General features: G+C 41.7%; 1 protein-coding gene across 1 annotated transcript in view; it reads left to right on the top strand.

Moving 5' to 3' along the window:
* Positions 1–8,703, top strand: part of LOC138981441 (uncharacterized) — a 102,100-nt gene that overhangs the window by 1,258 nt on the left and 92,139 nt on the right. The gene's annotated exons all lie outside the window — the stretch shown is intronic.

Below are 8,703 nucleotides of genomic sequence, written 5' to 3'. Positions count from 1 at the left end.
CTGGTTCTGTCACAGTCAATGATATAATACATTGATGCATCAATACCTTCTCTGATTACTTTAGGTAGGTGAAGATAAGATAATGCAAGATATAGAAAACGTGTTCGTGCTCATGTAAACATGAAAATGAAAAAGTTAGATAGATATAGAATAACAAAACTGCTTATGTTCTAACTAATTTCGTCAGTTACTGACTAACCTACTAAGTTGCTGATAAGATAGGTAGGTAGACGGGTAGGTAAATTGTTAGATAGTTAAGTAGGTAGCGAGGTAGATGGGTAGGTAGGTAGTTTAGTTAGATAGGTAGGTAGACGGGTAGGTAAATTGTTAGATAGTTAAGTAGGTAGCGAGGTAGATGGGTAGGTAGGTAGTTTAGTTAGATATGTAGGTAGACGGGTAGGTAAATTGTTAGATAGTTAAGTAGGTAGCGAGGTAGATGGGTAGGTAGGTAGTTTAGTTAGATAGGTAGGTAGACGGGTAGGTAAATTGTGTAGATAATTCGGTAGGTTGCGAGGTAGATAGGTAGGTAGGTAGTTTAGTTAGATAGGTAGGTAGACGGGTAGGTAAATTGTGTAGATAATTCGGTAGGTTGCGAGGTAGATAGGTAGCTAGGTTTAATTCGGTTGATTGCTAATTAGTTTGATGATTGTTTTTTTCGTTTGTTTTTAAGCTCATTTGTTGAACTATAGTGTGTGTCATCAAAGTTGTTACACGAACTGTATATTACGACTGAATTGCATGTAACTAGAAAATGTAAAGGCACAGTCCAACCTGTGTAAACTCAGGTCTAGCCAGGTTTTTACATGGGGTAAGAAAATCCAAACCCTTGGTCGAAGAAACAAATCAACTGCACAACAGCACCCTGTGCGTAGCGGGAATGCTTTTTTTTTTATCAATGTCGTAGAAGCCAGCAGTGGCTTTTTAAGAAATTAATTGATCAACAAATTCTAACTCACCACAGCAAGCAGTCAAAGTGTTGGATTTTGGTATGTGACCAAGTGGAGGGATGTTCTTAACCGCATGTAAAAGCCTGGCTAGATCTGAGATGGTGAGCCGAACTTTTTCCGCGAGTATTGTGCCTTGGGGTTTGCAGTCATATCTTCCCCCTATCCGCCAAAAATGCACACTCTTTCTCAGGTATCTTCTTCTTCTTCTTCAGCGTTCTAGAAATTCTGGTGACGTGTGAGCTCGTTTGCCCAGGTCTGAGAGCATAGTCAGCTTCATCAATCCGCTTTCGTTGGGTAGGCATGCTGGGTATTTTCGTGTTTCCATAATCCACCGAACTCCAACATGGATTACAGGATCTTTTCCGTGCGCACTTGGTCTTGTGTTTGCGTGTACAAACGAAGGGGGTTTAAGTCACTAGCAGGTCTGCACCTAAGTTGACGTGGGAGATCGGAAAAATCTCCACTCTTAACCCACCAGGCGGCAGCGACCGGGATTTGAACTCACGACCTCCCGATTAGGAGGCCGACGCCTTACCACTGCGCCACTTCGCCCGTCTCTCAGGCATCTAAGTCAGTCACAGACTACCATAAGTAGTAGGCAAGCAAAGAACCCAGTACAAAATTATATACATAAATAATGGAATATATATATATACACTCTTCAAAAAAAGTTAAGGATCGGTTGAAAAAACGGATCTAATTATAAAAAATTGCCAAAAAATTAAACATCGACATAATAATTAAAAGATTAATGTGTACGTGTTTGAATTAACAAATGAACAATGAGTCTTGACCTAGAATTTTGTTTGGCAGGCAGAGTTATTTCCCTTTGTGGGACATCTCAAAAGCTTCTGCATTTTGGAAGAAAAAGGGTGGTTTTTTTATAGCCCCATGAAATTTGCGGAACGCATGCCAGGGCAAAAGGTTGTGATGCACGTGCTACAACAGGGTCCTGGCTATGAACATCGCTTACCAGCTTGTGTTTAAAGGTTGACACGCTGACACAATTATACACAGTAGCAACATGCCCCCACGAAGAAAACTGAGCGATTTGAATAGAGGAAAGGCAATAGGATGGCTACAAGACAGTGTTGCTGCCAGGCAAGTGGCCCAGAGGCTTGCAGTGGCTCCCTCTGTCATCATCAGACTAAAACAGAGATTCCACGCAACTGGAAGAGTGCAGGAGCGACAACGTTCTGGTCGGCCCAGAGTCACCACACAAAGAGAGGATCGCTTCATTCAGAGGCAGGCCATGCAACAAAGAATGGCTACGGCAAACAACATTAGGCAACGCCTACAAGCTAGCACAAACACTGTTGTTAGTGGTCAGACGATCCGAAACCGCTTACACAACTTTGGCTTGCGTGCAAGGCGTCCAGTCCGAGGAACAACCCTGACTGCTAATCACCGAGCAGCTCGCCGAGCCTGGTGCACTCAACATGTGAGGTGGCAACGTCAGCAGTGGGCTCAGGTGTTGTTTACAGATGAGTCCCGCTTTTGCTTGGAACCTGCTGATGGTCGCATCCGAGTGTGGAGGCGTCGCGGAGAGCGCTTCGCAGAAGGCGCTGTTCTGGAACGACAGCGTTTTGGCGGCGGCTCTGTGATGGTCTGGGGAGGGATCGGCACACGTCTAAGGACACCTCTGTACCATGTAGTGGGCAAATTGACCGGTGTCCGCTACCAGAATGAGATCCTGCAACCCCTGGTCGTTCCAGCCCTCCAAGCGATCGGCCCTCGATCGTGCGATTCTTCAGGATGACAACGCACCTCCCCATCGCTCTGCAGCTGTAAACACCTTCATCCAGCAGGCCAGGGTCAACAGGATGCTGTGGCCAGCCAACAGCCCCGACCTGAACCCCATAGAGCACATGTGGGACGAGCTTTGTCGTCGGGTACAGCAACATCACCCTCCTCCTGCCAATCTGGGTCAACTGCTGCAATGGCTCCAGCAGGAGTGGAATGGAGTTCCCAGAGCATTCATATGCAACCTGATCCGCTCCATGCGCCAACGATGTGTTGAATGCCTGGCACACAACGGAGGGCACACAGGTTATTGACACTGATTCACTTTGTTGTGAATTCCATTTTCGAGGGTTGTCACGTTTGACTAGCTAAATTGTCGCTGCCGCGTTCGATCTTTGCTTTGTTTGTCATTACTCCTTGGTTGTTCAATTATATAATTTAAAACAATGAAAGAATTCGATCTTGTCTGTTTTGTGGCATGCTTGTAAAAAAGTGATCCTTAACTATTTTTGAAGAGTGTACAGTATACTGTTGAAGGACTAAATCATTCTAAAGTGAGTACCTAAATGAATGATTTAATAAATACATGCATTCATGCGTAAATGCATAAACAAATAAGTGCATAAGTGCATAAATGCATAAGGGCATAAATGAATAAATAAATTAATTAATCAATCAATAAATAAATAAATGAAGGAAGGAGTAAATGCGGGTTTTTTAAACAAAAATCGAACGAGCAAACACTAATGAATGAATGAATTAGTCAATCAATGAAAGAGTAAGAAAAGAAGGCAGGAAGAAAATGCATTACATATAGAACGCATTCAGATAAATCGACCAAGAGAAGTCGGCTACTTCTTGAGAACAGTACAAACGTATTTGAGACAGTGACAAAAGGTCAGGTGTCATGTCTACTGTCCCGAATGACACACGATTGCTGACATTTCACCATTGCCAAAAGAATAAACAAATAAGAAATAGGTAGAAAATGAATGTGAAAACTGACTTTGATTGTTGATCAGTATTTTCTATACCACTAACAAATAATCTACTTACACATAGCTGTTTGGCAAATGTATGTTGCATGGGACACACTGACATGAAAGTGGAAGATCTGTGTCCCTCTAGAAAAACTACATATCAAGTTACACTTTTTGTGCTCTTCCATTCCAGTTGGCAATCAATTGTTAACGCATGTTATTAGAAAAAATAGAACGAAAACAGATTAGATAGAATGAAAAATGTACTGGTGATGTCATTTGGGACATACTGACATGAAAACGTCACCTTTTGTCATTGTCTCATTGATATTTTGAAGGTAGGCTAAGTAAGAGACCTCAGTGTATTCATTCAGTCTGAGACATGTGCTGTGCGTTGCAAGGTAACAGATGTGTCCTTTTTTATTCAGTCAATAAACTGTTATGAATATCAGTCACCGTGGTGGGGTGAGGGGGCCTCTGTCTCCCTCTGTGTGTGTGTGTTGTGTGTGTGTGTGTGTGTGTGTGTGTGTGTGTTGTGTGTGTGTGTGTGTATGTGTGTGTGTATGTGTGTGTGTGTGAGGGGGGGGGGGGGGGGCTGCGGGTTTTAACTCGTGTCGTTTTAGATTGTTTGCTTCTTTATATGTTTTCGTTAGTTTGTGTTCGTTTACCTGTGTCTTCCTTTGTTTTTTTTCCCTTTGAAGATTTAAACATCTTACGTCTGTGTGAGTTCAGAGAGGCAATACAACAAATAGAAAAATGATAATGATGTGCTCATCCTCTGCAAGAGAGAGCATCGGGTCAGGTGGTGTTGCTTTGTGATCTGCTGTCTCTTGATACAATACAGTGGAACCCCCCTTTTAAGTACCCCCATTTAAGACTCCCTCCTTTCTACGACCTGATTTTCTCAGAGTTTTCAAGGTTTTGAAAGGGGGGATTCCACAGTGTCGGGAAACTTACCATAGCTACTTGTTCGTACTCTCTTCAGGTGTAGTTGAAGGTAGCTTATTGTGTAAGCGACTCTATCAGTGTGCACCACCACAGATGTGTCCTCACCGGCACGGTTGGCCTAGTGGTAAGGCGTCCGCCCCGTGATCGGGAGGTCGTGGGTTCGAACCCCGGCCGGGTCATACCTAAGACTTTAAAATTGGCAATCTAGTGGCTGCTCCGCCTGGCGTCTGGCATTATGGGGTTAGTGCTAGGACTGGTTGGTCCGGTGTCAGAATAATGTGACTGGGTGAGACATGAAGCCTGTGCTGCGACTTCTGTCTTGTGTGTGGCGCACGTTATATATGCCGTCGCGATATAACCTTCGTGGTGGAAAACGACGTTAAACACCAAATAAATAAAGAAAGAAACGTTATATATGTCAAAGCAGCACCGCCCTGATATGGCCCTTCGTGGTCGGCTGGGCGTTAAGCAAACAAACAAACAAACAGATGTGTCCTCGCTTTTACAGGGCCTAGGGACTAAGAGCCTCCTTCCACTGAAAGCACACACCAAACAGCTACAGCCGGGTTGCTTTATGTGCAGTGGGATCCTATTATTTTATTTTTTATTTTTAGTCAATTCGGTTTTGACAAATCTGTTTCAAGGACTCCAAAGGGAAAGCACCCGCCACAACACATCGCCCCGTCAGTTGACGTAAACGAAATTCATTAATATCCGTCTGCTGTCGAGCTTGCAGGAAGCGTCGACGAAAGTGCACGCATCGTTGCAAGCAACTCCCCCCCCCCCCCCCCCCCCCCCCCCCACTTAGTTCTGTTTTGTTGTCTGTGGTTCTCCTGTCTGGCAATGGGTGGAAAGGAAGGGAGGCGGAGAAGAGGAGAGGAAGAGGGGGGATTGGGGGGGGGGGGGGGTTAGTTGTGTCAGATAAGATGGGGGAAACACCGTACAAGCAGACGTCCAAAAAAACGAGACAGCCAACAGAGCAATAAAACCTTAGATCAGGACCATGATTTTTTTGTTGTCTGTCGTTTTGACGAGAGGGAGTGCTGAGGGTCGGAGCCGCATTTTCTTTCTTTTTTTTCTCTCTTTTTTTTGTGTGTGTTTGTGGGGAGGTCAAATGGGAACTTTATTACCTCCACAAGTTTATTTTCCTGCTTTCTCTCTTTCTCTCTCTCTTGATGTTTTTTTTTAATTTTTTAAATTTTTTTATAGTGCTTATTTAAATGAGGAAGTGTCTAAAAGAGATTATTTTTAGTTAGGAAAACGCGTTTGTGTGTCAACTTCTTTCCCCAAACGTTAGTTGATTAGTCTACATTCATTTCCTTTTCAACTTGAATCGTGTTGCAGTGAAGGTTTTGACATTTCTATGCCAAGACGGATGGACTTTCAGCTTGCAAAACATTTCGCATACCTTAGCTTTGTTTAAAAAATAAATACATAAGTAAAGGTTTGTTCATCGCGAGATGAGGGTAGTCAAAACTGTGTAAAAAAACCCACTCTTTATTGATGTTATTTTTATTTTTTTATTTATTTCAGGTGAGTCTACTTTATTTCAATTAATTTTATTTCCATTTATTTTATTTGAACGTATTGTATATCAATTTAATTTATTTGAGTTTATTTTATTTGAATTTATTTTTTATTTGAATTTATTTTATTTCAATTAATTGTATTTCAATTTATTCTATATCAATTAATTATATTTCAATTCAATTTATTTTATTTTATTTTATATTTAATCTTTAATACATTTTATTTCCTTCTTTGTGTCTTGTTTATGTGATGAAAGGACATAAGGGGCATGTATTACTCAAGCCTATGCACATAATATGCGCATTTGCGGAATCATTGCTTTTCCCCGACGAGCTATCGAGGTTGTAGATTTTTGTCAATTGATGGTCGAGCAAAGAATACAATTTGTCAGTCTTTACTTGCTCAGCTGTGGAAAAACATAGTTCTTTACAAGTCCTCAGAGGCATTTACAAAGTTTCCGTTAGATGGCGCCCACTTCACCTCTATGTATAGAGATAGTAAAATGGGATAAGACCATAGCGTTCTTTACTAAAGATCGCCATGGATAAGACATAAGACATAAGATCATTTATTGTCCATGCAATTAATTACAATAGATGGAAAAGTGTGGTTCATCTGCTCTTAAAACAACCAAAACAACATATGACAACAACCTTAAAAAACTAAAATAAGAACAATAAAACATACGAAGTAAGAACACCCAAAGTACTCCAGACAGGCGCGTCCGCCACATCCATACTGCACACACACACACACACACACATACACACTCGCACGCACACTCTCGCGCACATGAGTTGCTGGTAAGAGATAGTAACCAATGCATCTATTACAATCCTAAAACTTATAGATAATAAAAAAAAATGTTGGCCATAAATAAATATAAACAATACATGCGAGTGGGATGAGAATGGTTTTGAGTTTGAATGGCGTGCTCTCATTGAATATTTTGCAGGGGCATGCAGGAGAACTTATTGCGTGAGTCTTCCGACGTTGCGTTTTTGAAAACTCTCGAAAGAAATAGACGTTTTCGAAGGTATACATAGTGTAGGCTATCTGTACGTAACATCTTCATCCTTAATTTCAAATCGCTCGACTTGAGATTATTATTGAGACCCTGGAGAAATGTGGCAAGGGAAATGAGAGTGATGAGAACAACATATGCTTTTGGACAGGCGGATGCAGACTTTTCCTATTGCGAAACTGCTTCGGGTGTAAGGAAATGATGCTGTGATTGAAGAAGCCCTTTGACTGGACTGTTCGCGTTTTGCATTTTCCTTTTTTTGGGGTAGTCGTCGACGATTTCCACCCATCAATTGCCCCACTTTCTTTTTCATTCTTTGTGTTCTTATACTCCTTCGACGCCGACCGATCCAAACCTATATAAATTGAATCGTTTGCTTCATCCATCAATCGGCGGTTGGCGATATATTATTGTTCTCAAGAGCGTTTACAGTAGCGGTGTTTTACCCCGAACTACAAGCACTAGCCATGAGGCCTACTTTTATTCGGCAGCAGTACCAACAACAACAACAACAATAACAACAACAACAACAAAAGCAACAACAAAAGCAACAACAAAAGCAACAACAACATCATCAACAACAACAACAAAAACAACAACAAAAGCAAGAACAACAACAACAACAGCAGCAGCAGCAACAACAACAACAACAACAGTAACAACAGCAACAGCATAAACAACAACAAAAGCAACAACATCAACAACAACATCAACAACAACATCAACAGCATCAACAACAACATCAACAGCATCAACAACAACAACACAAGCAACAACATCAACAACAACAACAAAAGCAACAACAAAGTAATCTGTGCCGGTGGTGAGGTCGCACACTAGGACCATCTTCGACTTGAAGATTGCTAAAAATAACTGGAATAATGTAATTTCATATGTATTCATGATTATCTTCATTGCCTGTGATACCCGTGCCATAAAAAGCACTCGTCTCAGCTTTCCCATGTACTGAGGTTATCCTTCGACTTCGACACATAATTAGTCTGCTTGTCGGATTAATTTCGTATAATGACACCTGTGTCTTCGCAAGGTAAGACGTGGGTTTTTTTCCGGCGTCGAATATTTCACTTACCGCAGTCAGCACAGGTCGGTATTCATGTACATGTACAGCTAGGTTTGAATTTCGTAAATAAATATTGAATCGTCATGTAAGCTTGCTCCGAGAATGGCGGTGGCAAACTTTTGACTTGTCTGGGTTCAAGGCTCGCATCTAGGGCTGCTAACCCAAAATAAATACAAGTAATAAACTTCTGCGAGAGAATACGTTTCCATTGCAAAGTTTCCGGGTGTGCTTGCGTAACTTCCCACATAGGCAAGATTTCTAAATTTGGTTTTCTCTCAGGGGATATTAGCACAGAAGAGTATGGTGTCCGCCGTTTGCATTGCATGCTGACCAATATTTCTACGTCTTCGTGCAAATATTTATGTACAAATGTATAGCAAAACATGTGTAGGCAGGTACATAATAATGCAACGAAGCTGTTGCCGTGATACCCTTCTCCGTTTCAGTTTC

This window comes from Littorina saxatilis, linkage group LG12 (genome assembly GCF_037325665.1).
Source record: "Littorina saxatilis isolate snail1 linkage group LG12, US_GU_Lsax_2.0, whole genome shotgun sequence".
Lineage (NCBI taxonomy): Eukaryota > Metazoa > Mollusca > Gastropoda > Littorinimorpha > Littorinidae > Littorina > Littorina saxatilis.
Note: the sequence above shows the minus strand (reverse complement) of the source record. Positions and strands in the feature narration are given on the sequence as shown.